At 38.9% G+C, this 13,198-nt stretch overlaps 1 protein-coding gene across 2 annotated transcripts in view; it reads left to right on the top strand.

Annotated features, from left to right (window-relative positions):
- Window positions 1-1,705: 1,705 nt before the first annotated feature.
- Window positions 1,706-13,198, top strand: part of LOC127441334 (leucine-rich repeat and immunoglobulin-like domain-containing nogo receptor-interacting protein 3) — a 63,155-nt gene continuing 51,662 nt past the window's right edge. The window contains exon 1 of one of the 2 annotated variants that reach the window (XM_051698634.1): window positions 1,706-2,012. The gene's annotated coding sequence lies outside the window, so the exon portion shown is untranslated. The remainder of the gene's footprint in view (window positions 2,013-13,198) is intronic. The other variant, XM_051698635.1, reaches the window with a different exon arrangement.

The raw sequence follows: 13,198 nt of genomic DNA, 5'->3' as shown, positions 1-13,198 counted from the left end.
GGAGTCCCTCCTCGCCTCGCGGACGGCAGCCATTCCCCGTGTCCGGGCGGTTGGGCTACTCCGTCCCCAAGCGGATGGCAGCGGCACTCCCCTGGGTGGACGGCAGTGTTGAGGACTCTACGACGGGCATCCCTCCTCTCTCCCGGGTTTTGGCACCAATGTAAAGGGGGTACAAGGGAAAGGAGGAGGCGAGAACCAGCTTAACAATATAAATAATATTTAATTAAATAAAAAGGCGCACAAACATATACAGGGCAGCTGCCCATAATTCTCTCTCTCTCGAGCTGCTGTCTTCGTCGCCTTTATCCCTCACTCGCCTCATCAGGCGTCCATCATTCCGCCCAGCCACGCCCTCCTCCGCGCTACAGTGTCAAAAACAAAAAACATACAGTGAGCGGCAGTTCTGTGGATGGAAACACCTTGTTGATGAGAGAGGTCAACAGAGAATGGCCAGACTGGTTCGAACTGACAAAGTCTACGGTAACTCAGATAACCACTCTGTACAATTGTGGTGAGAAGAATATCATCTCCGAATGCTATTCTGAGATGCGGGTTGACGCTGTTTTGGCGGCAAGAGGGGGACAATATTAGACATGTGGTTTTAATGTTGTGGCTGATGTTAACCACCGTAAATGTTAACATGATTTTAATATGATAAAATCGCTTACTTACCTTTTCTGTGTAAAGTTATGTACCCTGTAATCCGCCTAGAATAGTAGTCCGCTACAAAAACGACAATTTAAATAATTTTACAGCTCAAATAAAACACAAGTTTCAACAGAATAAAATTATAAGCTATTTCTGCCTTTAAATGCTCCAAAAATTGACCCCATTGACTTCCACTGTAAGTGTCTCACTGTAACCTAAATTTTTGCTTTTTTAAAGAATTTGAGGGATGGGTTGAAATACATTTTTTGTGGTAATAAACGTCATGCCACAAATGCTTGTATTGAACCCGGAACATTCCTTTACATCTCAACATGTTCACACACTTGTTTTTAATGCTACAATAATTGAATAAGTACTTTTGAATCCATGAATTACATGGCTTTTGTTTAGTTATGAAATATATAATTGTTTAAAAAATGGAGGCTTTTCAACACACTAGCATTTTAGCTGTGAACTCGCAGAATGATGCAGACAAAACCACAGTATAACACGGTTCGATGCAGAAATAAAAATCAGCCTAAACTCGTCCTGCACCATTTTTGCTACCCTAGTAACCAAGAGCAACGTGCTAAAAACCACCCACAATACCCTAGCATCCGCATGGCAATCCACTAAACAACACCTAGAACACCCTAGCAACCACAGAACACCATAGCATCTGCATAGTAACGTGATTATAACACCCAGAAAACCCTAGCAACCACATAGCAACGCCCTAGCATTGTGGCGGTGACTTCTGCATGAGTGCACTGTTCATATTTTTCTTGCAATGTAATTATATCTTAATATATTGTATTGTATTGTAGTAATTATATTGTAATATATTGTATTGTATTGTAGTGTAATGTAATCGTCCCTGATCCCTTGACTGTGCTTCATTTCTGCTCCAGTCCTGCAGTTGTGAGACGTTCCCTGAGCATGTCAGAGGGGTTGAGAGAGAAAGAGAGAGTGAGAGAGAGAGAGAGAGAGACAGCGACTCAGCGGATCGAGACAGCATCAGTGTGCATTCTGTCTCCCTCACACACACACACAGAGACAGATCACTGCCTTTTACTGGAGCCTGTGACCAACACACACTGAAAGAACATCTCAAACACGCTCGTTAGAGACTGGAGGAAGAGGACCAGGACGAGGAGTGTGTGGAAATCTGTTTCTGATGCGAGCAGCTGAGAGGTAAACAAACCCTCTCTCTCTCTCTCACACACACACACACACACGGTGTCTCTCTCGGTCTCGTGGACACGCATGGATGCTGCCGTGTGACTTATGGACAGAGGTGAGGAGGTGACGGAGAGCGGGAGACGAGGAGACACACAGATGTGGACGTCTCACTACAGACCTGGGTGAGTAAACTTTATACACGCACACACCCACACCCACACACACACTGGGACAGGTGAACCCCAAAGTCTCGTCACCTGTGGAACAGTGCACACTTATGCAACATTATTTTATGTATTTCATCTTGGACTCCTCTGGTGCAGAGAACGAGGGTTCAGGGATGAGGAAGAGTTGAAAGTTTTATTTGGAAAAGGCGAAAAGCTCTCCTGCCCTTCTGGAGTTTCCTTGTGCCCAATGGCGTAGATTTGGCTTGAACCGGGGGGGGGGTTACCTCCCCATCCCCCCGGAATCTACGCCCCTGCTTGTACCCCCCCGAGTCGGATGGTGAAAGGACCAAGAGGGAACAGAAAAGGAGAATCCTGGTTCATCTGTAGTATGGTTTTTTATTTTGTGATATTACATCTGCAAGGAGGAATACAAGTGCATTTTGAAGGGTTGTGCAGCACTCCAGGGAATAATGATCCTTTGCAAAGTACATCTGTAGTCCTTTCTAAATCTATCTGTCTTTTATATTCATCTGTCCTCACTCAAAGGGGAATTTTATTGCTCAGGAGACATAATGGAGTTCCCAGATATATTTCATTTAAAATTCCTATTGTTTATCCTAACATTTCTTTGGAAAAATGAAAATAAACGCAAACGAGTCAATTGTCGACACTCTAAACGTTTCATAAAATACTTTTTTTTTTACATAAAAGAAAATTTCTTAAAATTCCATCCAACTGAATTGAGTAATCTTTTAATAAAATAAAAAATCAATATTTTAAGGTTTATTACTTTGTGTTAAACATTACACTATTCAATTTGATGTAATTAAATTGGTTAAAAAATAAAACAAAAATAGGCTAAAATATTTGTTTTGAGTGTGAAGCTACTTTAAAACTACCTTCTCAAGCTACTCATAACTTTAGTTAAACTACAGTATTCAAACTGTTTTGACATGTTCAGGATATAAAATATACATAAACTGTATATAATAAAAATGTTACTAGTTAAAATGCTTATTCTTGATTTCAGCAATAGAATTACTACTATAGTGAATATGCTATTTTTTATATCAGTAATTAGGTTTACAAAGTAACATTAGTAAAAACATTGATTCTAGATCAAAATGATGTAATTACTCTTGGAAATACCCATTCTTGATATCAAAAATGGAATTTCAACTAGTATAAAAAAAAGTCGAATTTAACAGTGATATCGCAAGCCCTTTCGACATTTAATCACGTGCAGGATGTGTATTATAATCAACAATTACATTTTCCCTAGTTTAAAATGCAAATTCTTTTTTTTGGGGGGGGGGGATTTTTCCCCTTTTTCTCCCAATTTGGAACACTCAATTCCCAATGCGCTCTAAGTCCTCGTGGTGGCGTAGTGACTTGCCTCAGTCCGGGTGGCGGAGGACGAATCTCAGTTGCCTCCGCGTCTGAGACAGTCAACCCGCGCATCTTATCACGTGGCTTGTTGAGCGCGTTGCCATGGAGACATAGCGCGTGTGGAGGCTTCACGCCATCCACCGCGGCAACCACGCTCAACTCACCATGCGCCCCACCGAGAACAAACCACATTATAGCGACCACAAGGAGGTTACCCCATGTGACTCTACCATCCCTAGCAACCGGGCCAATTTGGTTGCTTAGGAGACCTGGTTGGAGTCACTCAGCACGCCCTGGGATTCGAACTAGCGAACTAGCGAACTCCAGGGGTGGTAGCCAGCGTATTTTACCACTGAGCTACCCAGGCCCCAAAATGCAAATTCTTGACATCAGCAATAGAATTACAAGTAGTGAAAGAGGTCATTTGTTATATCAGTAATTAAATTTGCACTGGTAAAAACGTGAATTCTTGATATCAAACATGACGTCATCACTTACAGAAATACACTTTCATGACATCATAATATTTTCAACTAGTAAAAAGCATAAATCCTTTTTTTTTTTTTTCTCCCAATTTGGAATGCCCAATTCCCAATGCGCTCTAAGTCCTCGTGGTGGCGTAGTGACTCGCCTCAATCCGGGTGGCGGAGGACGAATCTCAATTGCCTCCGCGTCTGAGACCGTCAATCCGCGCATCTTATCACATGGCTTGTTTGAGCGTGTTACCGTGGAGACGTAGCGTGTAGCATGTGGAGCCTTCACGCTATTCTCCGTGGCATCCATGCACAACTCACCACGCGCCCCACCGACAGCGAGAACCACATTATAGCGACCACGAGGAGGTTACCCCATGTGACTCTACCCTCCCTAGCAACCGGGCTAATTTGGTTGCTTAGGAGACCTGGCTGGAGTCACTCAGCACACCCTGGATTCGAACTCGCGACTTCAGGTGTGATAGTCAGCATCTTTACTTGTTGAGTTACCCAGACCCCCAGTGTGAGACACTGTTGAGATCTTTTCTGAAACTCCAGAGGGGAAACATGAGAAATTAATATCTCCTTTCAATCGAAAATATGTCAGATTACAGAAGTAAAACCGGATGCAAACACTGTTTCATGTTGACTTTAAAATAGCGAGTGGAGAAATGTTTACATTTTGTTAAGAAGATAAAGGCATTACATTCTTACATACATATATGATGCTACACATCCAAAACAAATCGTGTTAATAGTAATAATATGTGCATTTTGTTTCCGTGCATTAAAAGCAAGCACAAAAACACTAAACGTCAGATGCCCATGCATATGTATAGTGTGTGTGTGTGTGTAGTGTCTCTCTCTCTCCCCGTTTGCAAGTTTCAGGCCATTATAATGGAGAGTGCTTTTGACAGGCATGTTACCGTGTTGCCCAGGGCGATAAGGGTTTTAAACAGACTACAGTCTCAAACAGCCAGCAAGAGTGCAAGAACGACAGGAGAAGGAGAGATATAATATGCATACCTTCCTTTTTATCACATTCTATTGTCGGTGTCTGTTTCGCAGCGTTTGTTGAAGGTGAATAATCAGAGCCGGATCCTTGAGTAGGTCTATAATCACACAGGCTCTTTAATGTTTGTTGTAATCAGGCAAAGGACCAAAGAAACTGGACACAAGCATCAAAACAGTCCTGATTATGGCTAAATGACACATTAGCTGGTCCGCTGTATTTACTAAATCCAGTAAATTAGAATAAATGCATAGTTTGTGCTGATTAGACTGCAGAGGGTTTTATTTTTTTGCTGTATGCTGCTTTGTGATTAAGTGCTCATTTGCATTTATTTCCCGTACATTGAATTTTAAATTAGCAGCATTAGTGTTTTTTAAGGCAAATGTCACTATTGCACAAATTTAGTGTATCTAAGAGTGTTTGTGTTTCAGACATGAATGATCAAATCATGTGGTTTGATGAGGAGAGGTGTGATACTGCTTTATTACATTTTTGGATTAACGATTTTTACCTGTCTGATGAAAACACAGAAGCATTTTTACCTCTTTTTCTGTAGAAAATGTAAAACTGAATTATTTTACATGGGCTTCGTTGACAAATTAGGTTGTCCAAGATTATAAAAATGAGAAATCTTTTAAAAACAAAAACTAGTTTTAAATTACATGAGTCATTTCGTAAAAATGTAACCTTTGTGTCCATGTGGGTTTCAGAAGTTGTACAAAAAAATATTGATTTGATGACTTCATGTCAAGTGGTGTAACCATCAATATAAAAGGTATTAAAATACTTTCAAACCAATTTTTTCAAGGTACACTTTTTTTTTTTTTTTTTTTTTTTTTTTATGTGACAAATATCAAGCAGTTTTTTCAGGGTTACTCCATTTGACCTGAAAAAAGTAACTTTTGATAAAAAATTTATATATATAAACCATACACAGTTATGAGGGTCTAATGGGTTTTTTCTCAGTTTTGTTGAGTTTATCACATGGCAACAGAATGGCTACACTGTTAGTTACATCACATGACTTAGAATTGGGGGACAAACGTTTTTAAATATTAACAATTTTTTAAAACAAATTTTTTTTACTGCTTATTTTTAGAGGTATAAATAAAATATTATTCCAAACTACTAATGCCAACATTTCTATACATATATATATATATATATATATATATATATATATATATATATATATATATATATATAATATTTTTTTTTTTTTTTTTATTTATTTATTTTTTTTTCTCCAAGGAAATCAGCTTTTAATGAGACCTTTATTTTTTATTATGTTTATTTAATACTGTCTCTGGACAGTTACATCATTTAGACATTTTTTACAGATACAGAAAAAAAATATCGAAATGACTTTGATCTCAGAAATTGAAAACTTGTTCATCATAGTAGAGGTGTACTAAAATTGTTGTTTTGTATGAATTGCATTTTTATTTTATTTTTATAAAGAGAGAGCGTCATGGCATTGACCCATCTGTTCTGTATGTCCTGAGCGCTATCATTAAAACCGGTGACCAGTGGTCAGACCATTTAGATGTTCAGGGTAGTACATCCTGTCCAGTTCTGATGTATTTCCCATTTGTTTTGTCCGCAGCAGTGATGAACTTTCTCCACTGATGGCCATTCAGAAAGTTGCGGTTTATTCTGATACAACATGTAAATTTCAAATATTTCTGTAAATAAATTATAGAAGGTGTTTTACCAGGGACCAGTTTTTTTGCAGGCCTCTTAAAAGTGTTAAACTGACTTGTATTGTTGTATTTTACCCTGTTTTCGACGTCACAGCACAGGATAGTCGCTAGTGAAATGTTTGGGACTGTGTGTGTTCTTGTGGTAGCATCACTCAATCAGTGTTATTACGTCATTATCCTTTTGCTCCAGAATGGTTAGTCACATGGCATTTACGGTTTCCACTTGAGTATGTTTCCGCCCATAAGCAGAAATGGCAGCAGTTCGTGTAATTTTGGGTCTGCTGCATGTGCCAGCCGAGAAACTGCCATTGATGCTATCAGAAAGAGAACTCCAGGTATTATAGACCTTTTAGTTTTGTGCACATTAAAGGAATAGTTCACACAAAAATAAAAATTCTGTCATAATTTTAGGCTAGGGTGTACTATGTTGTTCCATGTGACCAGTGGTGTAGTAGTGACTGAAGAGGTGGGCATACTGTGAACTTATTGAGGATCCCCCCCCCAGGCTTTCAAAGCAACCCTCTACGGACACGTTGGAGAAAGAATCGGCATTGGCTAGAAAATTTTAGTTTTTTACTCGCCAGACTTTTGACAACATGTGAGTGTAATGCAGCTGAAAAACTAAAAAAAGATATTAAGAAAACTGAGAAGAGGGCATCGTCATAATATACAATATATATAGTCATATACAATATATATATATATATAAAATATTTTTCATATATATGATTTCACGCAATATATTATGTGAGATTGTACATTTTATTTTTTATATTTTGCTTTTGATCCTTTTAAATCACATTTTAGCTTGTGTACAAATGTACAAATTTCACATTCCATCAATTTATATGATGTCATGAAATTGCATTTTTAATAATGATACAAGCTTTTGTTACTGTTTGAACTTTCATGCACATTTTTAACAAAATATTCACAAGGTTGGAACCTAATGAGAATAGAATTAATAATTATAAAAATAATAATGTAAGTGCTACTAAATCAAAACCACTATGCAAAAAAAAAAAAAAAAATATTTAGCAAACCCTTGCATAGATGCGGCGCAAGCCTATTTGTTAAATTCTTTAATATTTACAGTGTTCTCTGAAGTTAAAATATTTCAATGTATGATTGTGCCTTTTAAATATTTGTATTTACACATTTATTACACTTACTACATTTCGTTACATGTTTGTTTACATGCACTGGTGTGATTTACATTGATAAGTATAACAAGCACTAAATTGGTACTGTCTCTTTAAGAGAACGTCCGCTCCACTTACAAGTGTTTACGGTTCAATGAGCGCAGCGAGAGAGAGAGAAGTTGCACGGTGGTTTTTCCCTCATCTGTGCAATGCATGATTAGAATTAATGTTTCATCTTTTTGATCACCAACTGACTCTAAATAACAGGAAGGATTTTAAAAGAGACATTAAAATTGAGTGTGTGGCTCTCTTCTTTGGACACGGAACGAAGCAAAAGGAAATTTTGCATGCATGATGTGTATTGACTTGCACAAATATTTATAGTACAAGTTCTTAAATTCAAATCAACACACTCTCGAGTTTTACAACACTTTTACCTTATAAAAGACGTTCAACGGGCGCGTTACTGGTCTGTAGACATGCTTTAAAACGGAGAATGTTCTGAAAACAGTCCGGGGCAAAGTTGAATCAAAGTCAGAGATGACGACAATGCAGTGTTAATGAAAGATTGTACGTTTGATGCATACACTCTATAACCGTAGTGCAGTCAACTCAAAGCACATGTGCAGACTTGCGCACACGGACTATCCTTGTGTCTTTAAAAACTGGGCTGCACGCGGACAGTCTGCGTGAACTAAGCTGATGTACAATTTGCTTCACATGTACTGTGTGTGAGAAGCAGCAGCATGCGGAAAACCCAAGTGCACTTTGGCCTTTACTCACCCTCGTGTTGTCCCAATATGACGGGTTCTAGCATAAACACGTGAGCCACTGTGCACAAGCTTCTCTCGCTAATGAACATGCAATGGACATCATTTTCAGTCACTAAAACCGATCACATGCCTTCAGAAGACTTGGAATTTGTCGTACGAGTCGCATGGACTACTTGTATACTTTTGAGTCCTTTTTTAAACTTTAACGTGAGGCACGATCCACTGCCATTGCATGAAAAGACAGACCTAAATAATCATTAACCTCCTGAAAAAAATATATCCTCATATGTGGACGTCGGGACTAAGTTGTGAAATGTTTAATAATACCAAGCTATAGAAAGTCTGTTTTTTTTTCCATCAAATAGTTTATTATGTGTCCAGGAATGTTGAAATGAATTGCACCTTATTTTCATCCTAACTCCATATAAAGCCTCTGAAAGACACATTTATCAGTTTTACATGAATTCATTTATTCTCAATGTGATAATGTACAGTAAATATAGGAATGCATTTATTAATGTTAATGAATAGATATAGAATAGAATAGACAAAATAAAATATAACTAAATGTGTATTAAAATGAAGTGAAATGACCCACAGATGTGTTAATGTTGAAAGGTAGTCAAAATAACTCAAAATAACTTTTTTCAACTTTTGAGGGAATATGGTCCCATTTTCCACATACACTATATTGCCAGAAGTATTCGCTCACCCATCCAAATAATTTAATTCAGGTGTTCCAATCACTTCCATGGCCACAGGTGTATAAAATGAAGCATCTAGGCATGCAGACTGCTTCTACAAACATTTGTGAAAGAATGGGCCGCTCTCAGGAGCTCAGTGAATTCCAGCGTGGTACTGTGATAGGATGCCACCTGTGCAACAAGTCCAGTCGTGAAATTTCCTCGCTACTAAATATTCCACAGTCAACTGTCAGTGGTATTATAACAAAGTGGAAGCGATTGGGAATGACAGCAACTCAGCCACGAAGTGGTAGACCATGTAAAATGACAGAGCGGGGTCAGCGGATGCCGAGGCGCATAGTGCGCAGAGGTCGCCAACTTTCTGCAGAGTCAATCGCTACAGACCTCCAAAGTTCATGTGGCCTTCAGATTAGCTCAAGAACAGTGCGTAGAGAGCTTCATGGAATGGGTTTCCATGGCCGAGCAGCTGCATCCAAGCCATACATCACAAAGTGCAATGCAAAGCGTCGGATGCAGTGGTGTAAAGCACGCCGCCACTGGACTCTAGAGCAGTGGAGACGCGTTCTCTGGAGTGACGAATCACGCTTCTCCATCTGGCAATCTGATGGACGAGTCTGGGTTTGGCGGTTGCCAGGAGAACGGTACTTGTCTGACTGCATTGTGCCAACTGTGAAGTTTGGTGGAGGGGGGATTATGGTGTGGGGTTGTTTTTCAGGAGCTGGGCTTGGCCCCTTAGTTCCAGTGAAAGGAACTCTGAATGCTTCAGCATACCAAGAGATTTTGGACAATTCCATGCTCCCAACTTTGTGGGAACAGTTTGGGGATGGCCCCTTCCTGTTCCAACATGACTGCACACCAGTGCACAAAGCAAGGTCCATAAAGACATGGATGAGCGAGTTTGGTGTGGAAGAACTTGACTGGCCTGCACAGAGTCCTGACCTCAACCCGATAGAGCACCTTTGGGATGAATTAGAGTGAAGACTGCGAGCCAGGCCTTCTCGTCCAACATCAGTGTCTGACCTCACAAATGCGCTTCTGGAAGAATGGTCAAAAATTCCCATAAACACACTCCTAAACCTTGTGGAATGCCTTCCCAGAAGAGTTGAAGCTGTTATAGCTGCAAAGGGTGGACCGACGTCATATTAAACCCTATGGATTAAGAATGGGATGTCACTTAAGTTCATATGCGTCTAAAGGCAGATGAGCGAATACTTTTGGCAATATAGTGTATGTGGACTTCATGTTTATCAGCATGCTGATGCATTAAAATGAACAGATATATCTGTTAAAAAAAAGCGGCATATCAAACGAAACTAGAGACGCTACTCTTTACAACCAAACAGGTTTCAATCAAAAATCTTAAAGAGGTTTTAATTCATTCAAATTCTGCGTTGCATATAGCGAAGCCAAAATACTACATCCACGCATGTGGACGCTGGGGTCGCACAAGGTTAAAACATTTTCTTTTGTGTTCCACTGAAGAACGAAAGTCACACAGGTTTGGATTGACATCAGGGTGAGTAAATGATGACAGAATTTTCATTTTTGGCTGATTTATTCCTTAACAGGAAACCTGTTCAGCCCAACACATAAGGAGCAGACATTAATGTTGAACAAAGAGAAAGACAGATTAATTATTGAGGGGAAAACTGGATTGCAATCAAATCTGAGTAGCCTGATCTTTATCGTGATATTAACTTTATTAAAGAGATAGATAGCAAACGAAAGTCCAACAGTTTTTCCACTCAACCTCTTCACCCCAAAGACAAATGCAAATTAAACTTGTGTGTGAAAACTCTAATTATCGTTCATCTATTCTGGACATAACGGAGGGCGGCTGTACTTGTTTATGAGATAAGTACATTAACGATTCATTTAAGTGCGAGGCATATTCTCACAAGAGCCCTTGTGATGCTCTGAGCTAATTATGAAGTAAGCAGCGGAGGTTTAGCGAAGAGAAGATGTGGTTTGTTTCGTCTAACTTTATATAATTTCTACAGCTAGAGTCAAGCAGCGTCTGACTTATGATGTAAACCAGCTCAACAGTATAATCCTCCATGTTCTTTATGAAAGTAAACTGTATGTTGTTTTTTTTATTGTCTTCTGTGGTACTGATTAAATAAATTCCCCTGTTTCCATGATATGTAGCCCATCAGTTTGGGCTAAACCTAAATCTTCTAAACCCTGTCCTTAAAGGGATAGTTCACCCAAAAAATGAAAATTCGGCCATCATTTACTCACCTGTTCAAAAACTGTGTGACTTTATACAGTAGAACACATAAACAGATGTTAGGCTGCAGATGTTAGACTGCTGTACAAGCAGTGTGTTTTGTGTTGTCGATTCAAAAGAACTTTTGTGCTGTAGATTCAGTATCGGGGCAGTGCTGCCGCCGAATTGCATCAGGAGACACTTTCAGAGTTTTTTAGTACGGTATTCCATCTGGATCCACGGAAAATTGCACGTGTGAGAACTGTTAGTGGAACCGTAAGTCATAGCATCTTTTGTCCATACAAAGTAAAGGTTCCACAGAGGAAAAGTCATTTGAGTTTAGAATGACATGAGGGTGAGTAAATGATGACAGAATATTCATTTTGTAGTGAACTGACCTTAAACCCCCTTAACCCCATCTTAAACCTGTCTTCTCTCTCTGTTTGAGCTGGAACTCAAAACTGAGGGAGTCTTGGTTCAAATCAATCATACATCTGAATCATATTTAATCCCAGCCGCTGAACTACATGCACTCTACCATTTAAACATTCCCTGCACAATTATGCGCGAGGTCTTTTTAAAAATGCATTAACCAGAACATGTATTTTTGGATGTTTCTCACACATTCTTTAAGATTCAGCGTGAAAGTCCCTTATATATAAAATATTGGTGCTTTTTTTTAAGCTTCCTGAAACAGACGTGAGTGTCATAAATGAGGCTCTTTCTATGGCCAGCCATTAATCTGAACACAATCTCAAACTTATGTGGCTCTTATCAATATTGCATTTTAATTAATGATTTACAGATCAAACAGACAGCTGGCTGCTATACAGAAGTGGATCGATGCGGAAGAAATTACACGGCGGTCACGTTGCCAGTTGAATCCTGGCTTTATGTCTGCAAGATTTATTAAATTGATTAAATTTTGATTACTCGCCTAAAATAGCTCGACTAGTATTAGAATGACTGATATTTTGGTCTCATGCCAAAATTAATTTCAGAGAAACTGTACAGAAATGAAATGCCACCTCTAGTATCTTGAAACATGGGCTGTGCCCCAATTCGCATACTTAAAAATGCATAAAAGTATGTACTTCACTAGAAAGACAGTACGCCACTCTTAGGACATATTCCCACTTCTTACAATCGTGTCTAAATACTACAGACCCCTTTTTGAAATTACATGTAAATGCTAAATTCAGTAGCATTTTTACATTCTTTTTCCATTAAATATTTCACAGCGTATGTAGCATACAGTATATAGCACACTAGTATTCTGTTCTGTAGCTTCTGGTATTCCTTTCATCACGAACTTGCTGTCACCGTCAGCTCATTAGCTTCTGATTAAAGTCCAGATGGACAAATCAATTACCTTAATTAGACTATTAAGTCCTAAGAAACCTGCGGCCTGGCCCCTCCCACTGCGTCATCAATAACTCGCCCCTGTTCTTTTGTGAGAGAGAGAAATCTGTCACTGCTCACGAGCATGATGGGGTGATGTGCTCATGTGGAAAGAGTGGATAGATGCTGAGCAGATATTCAGTGTGTCTCTCTATTGTTAAAAAAGGAATATTTCAGGTTATTTTTATTGTACTGTCTATGACCACATCTGTTATCTGCTAGTAGTTAGAGCAGACTTTTCCTGTGTTTGTACTGTAAATAAATTGGAAAAAGCTTTTATAGTAAATACATGTTACTATGAGAATCTGAGAGGCTAATTTACACTGCACACTGCAAATAAACATTTAAAATATGCTGCTGTCGCACTGTTTAGAAAGTGTAGGCTAACCATAACA

This window comes from Myxocyprinus asiaticus, chromosome 5 (genome assembly GCF_019703515.2).
Source record: "Myxocyprinus asiaticus isolate MX2 ecotype Aquarium Trade chromosome 5, UBuf_Myxa_2, whole genome shotgun sequence".
Taxonomy (NCBI): domain Eukaryota; kingdom Metazoa; phylum Chordata; class Actinopteri; order Cypriniformes; family Catostomidae; genus Myxocyprinus; species Myxocyprinus asiaticus.
Note: the sequence above shows the minus strand (reverse complement) of the source record. Positions and strands in the feature narration are given on the sequence as shown.